Source organism: Parasteatoda tepidariorum, chromosome 9, assembly GCF_982258835.1.
Source record: "Parasteatoda tepidariorum strain Cologne lab strain chromosome 9, Ptep-v5.0, whole genome shotgun sequence".
Taxonomy (NCBI): domain Eukaryota; kingdom Metazoa; phylum Arthropoda; class Arachnida; order Araneae; family Theridiidae; genus Parasteatoda; species Parasteatoda tepidariorum.
The window spans coordinates 37,323,010-37,338,622 of record NC_141763.1 but is presented as its reverse complement, the minus strand read 5'-3'; the positions used below and the strand labels follow the sequence as shown (position 1 = coordinate 37,338,622).

The following is a 15,613-nucleotide window of genomic DNA, read 5'->3' as shown; positions in this document are numbered from 1 at the left end:
AGTTTCTTCAGTGGAATTACCTCATTGAGGCAAATGCCAACAATTTCTGTTAACTACTTCTCTGATTATCCCGAGTTAACTCGAGTATGTATTTGCCGAGTTGACTCGGCAAATATTTATTATAGCGAGAATACTCGGGGAAAAAAATATTTACTCCAGCTATTGAAAGTAAAGAGACATTCAATAAATTAATTTTGTTTCCTATTATTTATGCATTTTAGTTGAATAATAAAGATACTATTAAAATGATCGCGGGATGAGAATTAATTTATACATCATTGTGCAACTAATCTTGCCCAGTCTTGTTCCCATTTTATTATAGATTATATAATATATACCATTTTACTACCAAAAAAAAAAAAAAAAACACTTTTTTTTATTTCACATTACGGATCAGTTTTCCGAAAATATTAAATCTATTATTGAAACAGCGGGAAATAAAGGTTAAAATGTAGGTGCAAATCTGATGGCTTTTTATTTGTCAAATATAAAGTGATAGATAAAAAATATTATGTTTTGTTTATATAAAAAAATTTTCTATGTGTATGCGTTGTAACTGCAAACATATTCTCCACTGTTATTTCTGAGGTATAAATGAACATACATACATTGCGTAAAATTTTTTTAAACAACGTACTGAATCATGATGAAAGTATTTATTTTCTGCTTTATAATGGTCTTCCTTTTGGGTAAGAACAATTTTTAACTTATTACTTACATTTCTTTTTCTGAACATTAAAAAAGCATCAAAAACTAAAGTTTATTTTACTACAATTTATATGAATTATATAATCAGCAAAGCTCCTTTTTAATAAAAAGAATTCATTCAAGAAAATTTGTTCAAGTCTCATTCACAGTTATGCAATGTTGACAACAATAATTTTCGTGATCGCAATGAAGGAAAAGTAGAACTATATTTCCCTCTTAGAAAAGTAATGTCCGGATTTCAGCGTTGTTTTGAGTAGAGGCGGTAGACAAACTCTGAACAGTTTTAGGAGGTGGGGGATAAATAATTCAGTTAATATTCCCTTTGAAGCTTCCTTTTTTAACAAATCTAAAAATTATAATTTTATGAACATTTTTTACATCATACCCTCCAATATTTAATGTTATGGTGAAATACCTTTTTGAGCAGAAGTGAACTAAAGCAATTTTAATACAAATAGAATTTTTATAAAACTGTTTTCAAATTATAACAGCATGATCACCCGTCTAATTGATATTAAGTAAAGCTGTTTGAAATATTTCTATGCAATTGAATTCTTTTAATTTGTAAAAATGGAAATACACTACTTTTACTACCGCGAGTAACTACATTCTAAAACTAAGGATGGTTGGTTGGAGTTTATTAGCACAAAAGCCAGGAATACCTATATTGCGCCATTCACAAGGTTCAAACTAGTCTCAAGGTCAAACTGATATGCTTTTTTCCTTAAAGTACAGACTAAAGCCTATAGTCTTGATAAACTTTAAAAAGTTGGGAAATATAGAGTCACCAAGCAATGATTGAAGATTTGAATCGCAAATGTTTCAATCGCTTGCAGTTTGTTAAAATATGTTTAATACTAATGTCAACACGACATAGAGAACAATTAGGGGTAAGTTCAGATTTTAGTAAATGCATGTGGGTAAAACGGGAATGACCAATATGCAGTCTAGTGATTGTAACCGGGGTTTTATGATCAACATATCGCTCATGGGCTGCAATAGTGGCACAACTAAAAAAACACGCGTTTTAGACTAAGAACAGGTGTAAATAGGAAAATACACATTCTTTTCAGCCGCAATACTCAACAACTCATAATTAAACTTGAAGGTAATTTTCGTTTAAGCAAACTAAAGCATTTCTTACGCATTTTCAGTAGCAATGAAAACTTTAAACCCACTTATCTCAAAACATGATTTTTTAAGTTGTGCCGCTATTGCAGCACATGAGCGATATATTGTTTTAAAGTTCTCAAGATAAGGATAAATTAGTTTATTATTAAGTTGTTTATTGAAATGTTCTTTCCAAGCCTGTTGTACTGTAGATTCACATATTCGTTTAAAATCAAGAGCTGTTATAAGATTATTGCTTACATTTTGAGTGGTTTTAGCCGTAACATCAGCACGGTCATTCCCGCTTATGCCAACATGTGATGATAACTAACAAAAGAAGATAGTAAGCCTTTAACCACATAATTGTATAAAGCAGTTTTGAATTTTACATATCATGGACATAAATATCCTGTTTTGCTTTTTCGACAAGTGACCCTGGATATCAAGGGAGCATTTGATAACGCAGACTGGGCATTAAGACAATTATCAATCAATTAAATATACCCTACAACATCAAATGCATTATTTTTGCTTTCTGAATAACAGAACAGTCACTTACGAAGATAGTAAAGGCTATGTTTTTGACAAACGTAAAGTTAAACTGGGTGTCCCACAGGGCTCATCATTAGGCCCAATACTATGGCTTATTTATATTAACATAATTTTTAAACACTCATCACTCATTGATTTTAGTCTTTTTAGGGATTTTGATGTTCAAGATTTCAGAATAATTGTTTTTGTTGATGATGTTTTTGTTCTTTTAAAACATGCTATTTTATACAGATTTGATCTGCTGGCGACCCACGTTCTTACCGAATTGTCAACCTGGGCCAAGACACATAAACTGAATTTTAGCCAGGAGAAAACTAAAATCATTGTCTTCAATAAAAGTAACAAAAAGATCACTCGAGCACCATTAAGATGAGCCAAAACAACACTAATCTGAAAATTGTTACTTCACTTAAATATCTAGACATTATACTTGACCCAGGTTTGACGTGGACTTCTCACTTCAATAAAATTAAGAAAAAGATAACAAATTTCAACCAAATGATAAAAAGGGTAGCTAGATCCACCTGGGGGCTAAGTCCATTCATCCTTAAAAAGATATATCTTCAAGCCAGCGAAAACATAATACTCTACGCCGCCAGTGTCTGGTATAGAAATACTGTCAAAATCAATGATAAGCTTGGCGGATACTGGCGGGCGTAAAACCAATACACCTGAGGGTGATTGAAACAATTTACGATAAAAAGGATGAAATGTGGATGGAAAAAAGACATTTTTCCAATCATTCCAAAAACAGTCTTTGACTCAATTTCAAACAAATCAAATATGACAATAACAGCCCCAAGACATCCAGCCACTCAGATCGCTGTGCCCTGTGGATATGCGTCACCAAAAAACGTAGGATGGGAAATTTATACAGATGGCTCTAGGATGGAGGTCGAACCACAGCAATTTTGGACAGATATTGGAATCGTTACAAAATACAACGAAAATACTACCGCAAAGACCTCCTCCAGAGCATCTGACTATTGTTCAATCTTCGAGGCCGAGCTGATGGCAGTTAGTGAGGCCATGAATTTCGCTGCAGAAAAAGAAGGACAAATAAGTATTTTTACAGATTCGCTCTCTTCATTGCATGACCCTACCAGCCCAATACATAAAAACACAATTGTTAACGAAATTAAAAAGAATTGGAATAAAGATATCACACTTAACTGGATAAAAGCACATGTGGGTCATGACGGCAATGAGGAAGCGGATAGAGCAGATAAGGATGCCATCAAACTCAACCTCATAGAACACCCCACATGGCTTACCCCCAATCAGGTCAAGTCTGTAATTAATGAATACATCATGACAAGGTGGAAACAAGAGTGGACATACTCATCAAAGGGACTGCAACACACAAATTTTTTAAGGACCCTAATATATCAAGACTGCAGGCCAACTTTTACATAAATCAATTTTTAACCGGCCACGGCGTGTTTGGCACCCATCAATCAAGATTTTTTAGAAAATTCTCAATTTGTACTTATTGTGACTCTCAACAAGATATAATACACTTGATTAGTCACTGTCCAAAATTTCATGCACGGCGGGACACAGAATTCCAGGACAAAACAGAACATCAGCTATTCTCAAACTTGGCCTGCAGAAGAATGATTAAAAACATCATCAAAACTACACTTGAGGATATGTTAAATCCACCAGATTCAATTAACAATGTAACCTAGCTGTCACTCCACCGTGCCAACAAATTCTATTAATTCATATTATGATATTTGTTTCAGTCAGACTCTTTGGCTATCCATGACTTTTTGGACTTTTTAGTATTTTAGACTTCTTAGTGACTCTAATATTTTTATGCTTTATTATACCATTGCATTTCATGTTTTAAATATTTTCACATTGTATTTTATATTTTATAAGCCATTTATACTTGTTGTTGATGTAATTTTCGAGTTTTATGTATGTTTCTACTCTCGTGTGCCCTTGTATAGGGCGGGTCGAGATACGAATAAACAATATCATGGGGTTTATGGCCGGGATAGCCTGGTTGGTAGGGCACTGGGTCCATGTCCAAGAATTCGTGGGTTCGATCCCCGCCTGCCGGAGACTCCCCGTGCAGTAAATGATGACTGATGCACGTGAAATCTGTCGAGTCGCAAGGTCCTCCATGTTCTCATAACAAAACAATACCTATGGCATACCTGCCAACTTTTAGTCCTTTCCATTATAATTTTTCCCAGTGGTATTAAAACTTCAATTTTAAGCAAACAAATACGTTGTATTTGAGAAAACTTAAGTTGACAACCATGATAGTAACGCATATTTATATATGTGCTTAATTTTTGTAAGAATAGTGGTGATCAAAATCATTTAAAAATTATAAAAGAAAAAATAGTATATATTTACTACCACTTTAAATATGAAAATAAAATCTCCCGGAAAATCCGGAAGAGTTGGCAGGTATGCTATGGGGGTACTGATCCAAAAGTTTCCTTGTCTTCTGGATTAGTTCAAAATTACAAGGCTACGGAGTTGTACATGAGAAGTTGTAAACCCAAAATTGGGTCTCAGCTGTTCAACGACGGATAAAATAAAAATAAAATATCATGGGGTTTCGCTCGATGTGAGCAACACTTGACATAAAACTGCGGGAATCAGTATAAATTATCCACTTGCGGTAGGTTTGGTCAGAGATAAAATTAAGAGCTAGCGAGATAGCGTATCATTTTGCGGAAAAAATTTATGAGTCTTGATGTAATTGTTCAGATATAATAAAATTTTCAATAAAAACGCCACAGTCAATATCATTTTTTGAACCATACATTTCCATAATTTTTGTAGGGTATGCAACAAATCACAGCATTTTATCCAGCAATATTATTAGCCATAGACAAAAATTTAATCATTAAATAATTTAAATTAATCTGTTTTTGCCACTTTGAATATCGTTAACAACATATTTTTTATTAAATGATATATTGAAAATTTTTATTTATATGCTATGTTTCATCACGACAAAAGTCGAATGTTTCTTCATTTACTGTTATGTAAATTGTTGATTGAGGTTAAAGACTTAGGAAAAAGAAGTACTGATGTTCTTGCTTCCTTACTTTGCATCCATAAAAACGTAATAAGCTAGTATAGTAAGAAGCCTCATAGAAATGCACGACCTATTCTTCCTAAAAATTTAAAAAAAATCATTGTGAGCAAACAGTAAGCTGCACATCCACTAAAATAAAAATCTATTCAATCAACTGAAAGCAAAGGTGAAGCAATGTTATCATATACGGTAAAACTGAATTAAGAGGATAGTTATGCATATGTCGTCATTTTGAGGATAAGATGTGCTTTGGATGTTAACATTATCGAAGTTAAGTTTTATTTAATAAGTTAAGTTTTGAACAGCCTCTTAGGTTCTCACAGTCAAACATATAACCTTTAATTTGTTGACCTCGGGGTGATTTTATGCTGCTAAGTTAAATAAAGACCTGATGGTTTTACAAATACAGTGCAATCTGTTTTTGTGCGGTCCTTTTTTATGCGATTTTGTTTTTGTGCGATTTTATTTTTGTGCGATTTATTTTTGTGCGGTATATGAATCTTAGCGGCGTTAGCACCAGTTTAATGTTTCCTATCAATGTGCATATACATGTTGTGGACGAACTCTAATTGCGTGGTCTCCTTGACAACGATGTATCTGGACTTCGCGATGCTCTGTTTATTTATTTTCATTAGTTCATTTATTGTCAACTCCATTTTCTCTTTTGTTTAAAATTTATTCTACGCTAAACAAGTTGAAGTAAGTCACTAAAAAATCGTCTGCTGTGTTAAAATACTTTGTATTTTAAATGTAAACCATTATTTTTATTCTGTAAATTCTCGTCTGCGCGTATCTCAAATACTATAAGCTTCGTGTTCAGAGTTTTATACACGATTCATGTGATTAAGGATTCATTTTATAGTGAGATTAAAGGTAAATAAATTAATTACATTTGTTTCTATTTATATGTAGTATTTATGATTTTTATTTAATTTTTTAATCATAAGTACTCCTTTAAATGGACAAGAAGAACCGGAATTTATTACAGCAGATAAAATATATGCAGAGATCCATATTTCGAAAAAATTGGAAACGCATTTTCTTAAAATAGATACCAATGCGGAAAGACGCTTAAAATTCCAAAAAGAGCTGAGATGCATGTCTCACTATCGTGACGTTTACAAGCAATTAACCAGTCGACCGTCGTCACAAAAACTGATCACTGACATTATAGTACCAAAAAACAAATCAATTGAAACCCTATCTTCAAGCGACGAAAGAGATTTTCAACCAATTCATCAAAAGAAGATGCGCGTTTTGGATTACGACGAATAGCAGCAAACTATTTAATGTATAATTTGAAAACTTCTCCATGTATATGCGCAATGAAGAATTAAATATTTTTACAATTTCTTTAGGTCTAATTTAATTATTTAATTTAATTGAAAGCAATCTCTTATCTATTTCATGAATCATTGATGTATTTTCTGAGTCCGACTTTTTTTATGCGGTCCCTATCAAACGCATAAAAAAAATTAGGTTGTATATCGTACAAAGTTGTTATTATATGTAAGAATTTATAAAATTTTCGAATATTTTTTTGTACGATTTCTTTTATGCGGTCCCTATTCACCGCCCAAAAAAGCTTTTACTGTAACGTCCAATGGTGTTAGGAGATTACTATTTAAGTTGTGAGTGGTTTTAGCTATATCAGCACTATCATTTTCAAGAATGTTTGTATTAAAGGGTCGGTGTAAACAAGTTATATTCAGAATTATAATTATGGGAGCTTATTGTGAAATAATGTTATAAAAATGTGAATAATAATAAATTAGCAGAAGAAATAAGAGTAAATTTCTGTGCTGTTAACTGCATTATTAAGGGAAGCTCGCTCTTCACGAAGCGAGTATATTAATTTTTTGTAATTCTTTAAGATATATTTTTCTGTATTCATTAAGATTGATTTATATTAATGATTAAGACTATTTTATATTAATGAATAAGACTATTTTTCTGAAACAATCTTTCTTACATTTAGTTGAAAAAGGGGAAGCAGATACTAGCTATGACTGTACCCATGCATTTCATGGTGGTGTAGGCAAATGTCCTGATGAGGGTCCTATATATGAATACGACCAAAATTCAAATGAATGTAAATTATCTGAACATCCACTCTGTAACTTTGGACCTAACAAATTTTATTCTAAAGAGGCATGCGAAATTAAATGCGTGTAAGTATCTTTTTGTTAAAATTTTCACTAATCAATAATAATTCTTCATAAAAATAGGCGATACAATAAGTTCTACAATGTTAATTTTGTAATATTAATTTTGGCATGTTTAACCTAGAATCTATGTAAGATAATATTCGTAAAAATATGCCCAAACATACTTATAATACTTAAGATCAATATGTCAAAGTCAAACACGAAACAAGTAATTTGATAGTTCTCGCGTTTTTTTTCTCCAGAAATTAGCGTCCAGAATCAAAAATTCTCTCAAAACTCATATTCCAAAAACTATTTCCTTTGAACAACATAATCAGATTCGCCGACCGGCCTGTGTAGGGGGCTGGGAACTGTCCTTGCACCAGAAAGGTTCAGGGTTCGAATCCCGGGAAAGGCATGGATGTTCTTTCCTTCTCTGTATTATCTGTCCTCACTGTGGGAGTGACGTTGGCTCACCTAATATATGGTGCCCCTGAAAGAGAGGCCAACAAAATCGCCCTGAATATGCCTGAATTGACGGATGTTAACACAGGTAGGCATTAGAGAAAAAAAAAAAAAAACACATAATCAGATTCTCGAACAACCAATTGACTGAATTGATGAGGTGAAGTTTCGTTTTCTATTTTTTGTACTTGTGATAAATCTGGGCTGGAGTATTCAAAAGCAACAATAAGTTTTACAATGTTCGCCAAATATTATCGCCAAAAAGATTAAAACAATATATCTCTTATGACTGGAATCATGTTCAATTCTCAATCAATACACCAGATGGCAGCACCAGACTATTTGAAATGCGTGAAGAGATATTTGTTTTTAAAGGCATATTTGCGATTTACCCCTAAATTAAAAATGAATACACATATTGTATTTACACTTAATTTTATACACTTTTCTTGAGTAAAAAAAAAAGGAGGCTTTTAAAACCGTTCTTTTCACTTAAGATCTTACGCGACCATTAAAAGGTTAATGGATTTTACAAGATCTTACACGACCATTAAGAGGTTAATGGACTTAACTATTATACAATATTTGAGAAAGATTTGGAAATTATTAATATTTTTAACCTTCTTTAATTTTAACTTTTAACTGTGTATTCAATATCTCTATAGCATGATGTAACCCCTGTCGGATTAAATCATCTATGTTTGAATTATTCCTGTCTTTTTATCCTACTGATAAAGGTGTACCATCGTGACACCGAAATAAGTATTGGTTTTAATGAATTTCAGTTTTAACATGTTTTTAATTTTTTTTTTCAGGAAAAACTAGTTGAGGAAGTTGGAGAGTAATGTAATGGAAGAAATATAAGACCTCATAAATTAAAAAAAAAAATTCTTTATAAAAAAAAAATTATAATTCCTCTAAAATTACATTTTGTAACAGAAAATATGCAAGAATAATCGTTTACTTGCAATAATTATATGATAAAGTTGAAGAGAAATAATAAATTGCTTCTAAAATTAATCCTTTTACGCAAAAAAAACTTCCAACACCAATACATACCCATTCTTTTTATTAAATTTCACGATAAAATTTGTGTATGAACTTATCGTTGTTATCGACAATGTCAACCTTCATCCATGAAAAGGTAACCCAACATAGAATCGAGTTTACATGTCTTATATACTAGTAAATTGGAATTGTAGTAGACACACTACAAACTAAATATAAACATAACGAAGATGTAGAATTGTATTCAATATAGGGGGTTTAAAGGCATAAAATGCTGCACCAAGTTGGGTATTTGACTACAGCAAACAAAGCGGGGTTTGAAACGGCTCATTCAATCTAAGTAATGCGGGTTACATTTTACAGAAAGTGTTTCACACTGAAATATTTTTGTACTGAAATGCTTCAAGTTAGAGGAAATCAGAGAGACTTAGTAAAAGAGTTATGGCATTAATCAACGAGTGTAGCCACAAATTAAAAATGGTAAATTGGAGAATTAGAAATGATACCCACCAAAGGTAGTACACTCTATAACAAAAAAATCGACGCACCAAGAAGCAATCATCCGATTGCTTTGAAATTTCGTATGCATGAATGTTTTGGCTCGATCAGGCTGGAATGATGCCGACTGGGGACGTATAGACTTTAGCTACGAATCCCGCTTCCAACTGTGTCCTGACGATTATCGAAGACGTGTTTGGAGACGCACGGGGCAGAGGGGGGGGGGGTCCTGCCTTCACTATTGCACGCTGCACCGGCCCTTAACATGGCATTATGGTCTGGGGTGCCATTTCCTTTGACAGCCGGACCCCTTTGGTCGTCATTAGAGGTACACTTACTGCACAGCGGTACGTCGACGACATCCTAAGACCTGTTTTGCTACCGTTCCTTTTGCAGCGCCATGGACTGGTTTTTCAGCAGGACAATGTCAGACCACATACGGCACGTGTTGCTATGAACTGTCTGCAAGCTTGTCAAACTCTTCCTTGGCCTGCCAGATCACCAGATCTCTCCCATCGAGCATGTCTGGGATATGATGGGAAAGCGATTGCATCTGGCACGGAATGTTGATGACCTCGTTCGACAATTGGATCGAATTTGGCAGGAAATACCGCAAGAGACCATCCGGCAGCTTTATCGGTCTATGCCACTCCGTGTGGCAGCTTGTATCCAGGCTAGAGGCGGGTCAACACCTCATTGAACTTGCTACTGTAACTCTGCAATAAATTATTCAATTGTTCTGAAATTTTAATTATTTACTATTCCATACATTGTCTTCCTATCCACCAATTTTCGTTTCAATCGGATAACTCTTTCTTGGTGCGTCGATTTTTTTGTTGTAGAGTGTACAATGAAACACTACACCAGGATACCGGTCATCACGTAGCAGGGTTTTAAAATAAATAATGTTGAGTTTTTGATGTGAAGTGGGAATTCTTTAATAGATACAGTCCCTGGACAAATTATTAGACGCACTATAAGATTCTATGTAAAATCCTCAGGTGTTACTATACAGCTTTATTGTTTTTATGCGGCTGAAACCAGTTTGCACTTGTTTACTGATAAAATAAATATTCTATATTTATATAATACATCGTCTAATTTATATTTTATGTCGTCTAATTTAACCAATTGATAAACGGACGTAAACTAGTGCAAACAGGTTTCATTCGCGCAAAAACAATAAAGCTGTATAATCACTTGATAATTAAGATTTTACATAGAAAAGCGTCTAATAATTAGGCCAGAGATTGTACATAGAGGAGGTCCGCACGAAATTTTAAAGACTGACCAGGGACAAATATAAATAGCTAGACTCTCGGTGCTCTTATTACTCATACCAGGTCCATAGCCAGGAGGGAGCCGTCGGGACAAATCCCCCCCCCCCGAAATTCTGGGATTCAAACTTCTTAGTCTTTCTTTGAGTCTCTCAGTAAAAAGAAAAACAAAAACTGTCGAATCAAACCTTTTAATAACTAACTTTATTAAGCATATTTCGGGATATTCCGGTTAGTCCTAAAAAAGTAATCGAAAAATTTTCTTCAAATCCCCGTCGCATGTCTTTGTAAACTTTGTTTACAAATTGATTATAATTATTATGTAATATTTTTTAATTACTAGTTTAACTTTTGCAAACAACAGAATAAACAATATTTGTTACAATGTTTTCCCCTACTTTGCATGTCTGAAACCCTCCTTGCTTCTTACCATAACCCCCCCCCCCCCGAAAAAATATCCTGGCTACGGCTTTGACTCATACCCATTTACGTTAAATAGTGTTCACCTTACATAGTACATATTCGATGATAAATGTCCACGTTAGACTAAGATTCTGTCAATAAAAACTGTAATAATGCGAGATTCTATGTTCTAGACGCCAATGTTATTGGCATTACATTAACTTCAAATGCTTTCATGCAAGCTGGTTAAACAGTTATACGCTATTTGAGTTGCACTCCTTGTGTATACAATAATATTAAATCCGAGTGCAGTTTTGAATTGCTATCTTTAAAAGAACTCTTTTTCTGATGTTTGTTTTCCATTTACCAAAACGTATAAACCGTTAGTGAAAAATAACTCCAATATGACGGTACTGAATTACAACTTTTGACAAAACAAAATCAGTACATTTAATTAACACCCTTCATGATATTCTTTTAAATAATTGTTTTAAAGAAAATTATCTTTAAAAATAAAATATCCAATAAAAAAATCATTCAATATACATAATTGGAAATCCTAAATAAATTAAGTTATCGACGAATCTTGTTTTGTGCTTAGCGTCCAATATTCTTCATTAACTTAATACAGTCTCAATAGGTTATTGAAAAAATAATCAATGGTTTTCCTATTTATTTGAATGAAAGGGGTTCTAGCTTCATAACTTCTTATACGGGAATAAACATTCTACTTTTGTTATGCAAACATTAAAAGTAGAATTAAAAAAATGAGTTGAAACGCAATGCTTTGAATTGTATAGCATGATTAATCATGACTCATTCTCTTTATAAGTGCATTGGGAAGAGGTATTTTCTTAAAATTTCAGGCGACAAATGCTGTTCTATTTTACTTTATGCTTCGTCGGTTTTGCAGTTTCTGGATCTAGTTTTTTCAGATAATATGTCACTGTCAATTTTATTTATTTTGCAAGATATTGTTTCAACTGTATACAAAATGTGTAAACATAAAATATGATACGCGTTAATATAAAAAATAATAACGCAGCTGCGTAATTTGGTAACTTTCACGACTTTTTTTTCTAAATATATGATTATTTACTATCGGTTTCGCTTCAGTTGGTTAAAAATTACGCAAAAGTTTGCTGTCTTTAAACTATTGTCTAAAGGAAGCAAAATATTTTAGGTACATGATGTAAAACCTCTTCATGTCACTATTACTTTAATAACTTTGGCTATAAAAGAGGAAAAATGATTTTAAAAAAAAGTTTTACTCCATATCAGTATTTAAAAAGGAAAAACAATAAGTGTTGAAATAAAGTAAAATAACAAAATTTTAAAACGTATTACATAATACTGCAATAACACGTTTTAGAATGTTACTTGAGATAAACTATGGACTTTTTGAAATATTGATTCGCGTATGGTACATCATTTGTTAAGACCTACTTTAATGATTAATCAACATATATTTAAATACTGCTTGATGTTTATTTACTTAAAAATTATTTTACTAGAGCTTGAAATACTCCTTGTAAATAATGAAGCTTTCTTATGATCTATTGATGTCGATATTAATATATAGAACATTCAGAAAGAAAACTCTGCTAGTTGCCATTAACTTTATGTTCTTCATAAATGTCTCCTTTAAAGTAACATTAAAAATTAAACTCATCATTGGCCTAAGTTTGCCAAGGCTTTTCTTTTAAGAGATTTTCATGCATCTTTCAGTGTAACAATGGTTCGCCAATTCTAAACTTTTAGAATTGAATTTGTGTCTATCCATCGCAGCTTTGGTCGTTCTCTTTTTATAGCTACAGCTTTGCCAAAACGAACTTTTGACACTGTATATTATTGCAAGTTAAATTTATCACGTTTTAAAAATTCGGATAAAATATGATCTTGCAAAGTTTTTCTAGATTAAAAAAAAGAATTTTAAATTACGTGCAATGCCTTCAGATAAAATTCTATAAGGTTAACATGCTTAATATTATTTTGTACCTTTTTGGATTGCAGATCATCGAACCTACCTTTAAAAGAACTTTTAAAATCCTCCAGTTTTTTAATTTAATATTATTACATGTCGGATTAATTTTCAAGATCATTACCTTCACGTATGATCTACTTTTTCACTGTCAAGATGATTTTCAATGTATAAAAATCAATTTTTCACGAATTATTTGGAGATTTTGCATTCTCGGAAGCTGGTGTTCGATGTATTTTAAAAAACGTGACATAGACGTTTGTTTCGCAAATCTTCAAACACTTAAAAAAGGCGTTATGAAAAAACACGTCAAAACCGTGAATGTTTGCTTGTTGTTGTATTTATTACTTGAAATAATTATAACAGATTTTGTAATCGATAGAATAATTAATGGAAAAAATGTAACTGATGATTGGATTAAAGCTCTATACCTTAGAGAAAATAATGTTACATTAACATTCCGAGTTAAAGAAATAATTGCTGTATCTTTGTTTGTGTCAACTAGGGTGACAATTACCATATTACTAATATTGATTACGCTTTTCTATCTGACATGGTGCATAACATTAGGTTCTCTCTTGAAATCATGCATTAAGACTTTAAAGAACCAATCCAGTCTTATTTTCGTCACTGAATATGAATACGTCCACGATTTAGCTATGTCATTTGAAACCGCGTTTTCCATGACAGCTTTCTTTGTTAGCGCTGCACATTTCCTGGAGTTCTTACAAATATTTGCCGAACTGCTAGGATTTTGGAATAAATTATTTGGTGACGCTAACTTTTCAGGTCAATTGATAGTGTATGAGATTTGTTCAAGTTTTGGATTTTTCGTAATAGCATTTTTTGCAGCACGGGTTTGTGATAGAGATGAAAGTTTAAGGAATGAAGTAAAAAAGATTGTATATCAACTAAGACAAAGCAAAGAAACTCTTGAACAGGCTAAGGCATTATTTCATTTTATGGACTCGAGACAAAAAATATCGCTCACAGCATGGGGAATCTTTCGATTTACGAGAAGTTTTCTTCTGGAATCAGTAGGAATTTTATTCACATATAATTTATTACTTCTTCAGCTAAATACAAATAAGTAATATCCAATATGTGCTGTTATATATTTAATTCTGCGTTACAACTAATGTACCAAATATTAAAATACAAATTTATGTGTAAATTTCATTTCTATACATCACACTACTATTATAATTTTTCTGGTCTAATAAAAATTAACTGAAGCATTAGTATAAAATCATTTATCCATAATCGAGCTTTGTCGTCTTTTTATCAATAATGATTTAAAATGTTTACCTAGAATTAGGCCAAATTGCAATAATCAATATAGCACGATTTGTTAAAAATAAAAATCAATACATATAATTCGCATTATAAGCACATCATCGTCACATAACCATGACCCCTATTAAATTGAATTGAATGTAGGGTTTAATGGCACAAAGTAAACAAAAAGTTTTAAGATACATCTTAGGTAAATACATATTACAAATTTTTCTTACTAAAATCACATGGAATTTATAGAACTGAACTGGATGCATTTTATTGTCTATTTGTTTACACCAATGTTCTTTCCAAGCTAGCTGAATTGCAAATTTCCATATTCGTTTCAAATCCAAAGGTGTTAAGAGATTCCTGCTTACATTTTGTCTTACTGCCGATACGTCTAGGAATCCAACTTAATATTATTTCGTAGTTATTGTTAGTGAGTTTAATGAATAATTCATTGTTCATGATTCAAAAGTTTAGTGAGTTCAATGAATAAAATATGAACGATAACGGAATACATAATAAACGTTTCGTAAATAGCAATCTCACACATGTAAAAAATTTAAAACAATATTTTTTATGTGGGAAAAATTTCATAACTTTTGCACTACAGTTCTATTTACTTGGTTTTATTCGATTTTAGTGTAAAAATAATATACATAAAAAAAATGTACCTCACTTGTCTAAATAGAAATAGCAGGCATGTAAATAAGTTAAAATTAAAATTTCTAACTTCTAATTATAAAATAGCTTTATTGAATCATATATACTTTTAATCATATCGCTCAGTTGGTGAAACAATGACGTAACTTGATTTTGCAGTTACGTCATTGTTTCACCAAATGAGCGATATGTAAAACACTCTATTCCCGCTAAAATATCGATGGAGATGCTAAAAAAAAATTTTAAAAATGCAAAATTTATCCGAATTTATCCTTTTCTTTGCCATTGGTCGCTGTTTTTCAAAGAAAAAATAATATTTTGATATCGCACATTTGGTGAAACAATGACGTAACTCGATTTTGCAGTTACGTCATTGTTTCACCAAATGAGCGATATATATTTTAAATCATATAAATTATTAATTTCATTTAAATACAGCGTTTAATTATGCATA

General features: G+C 32.1%; 1 long non-coding RNA gene across 1 annotated transcript; it reads left to right on the top strand.

Annotated features, from left to right (window-relative positions):
* Positions 1 to 546: 546 nt before the first annotated feature.
* On the top strand, positions 547 to 9,069 carry LOC139426760 (uncharacterized). The gene is made up of 3 exons (XR_011637966.2): positions 547 to 689; positions 7,416 to 7,608; positions 8,865 to 9,069. It is a non-coding gene; the product is annotated as an uncharacterized LOC139426760 (long non-coding RNA).
* The last annotated feature ends 6,544 nt before the right edge of the window (positions 9,070 to 15,613 follow it).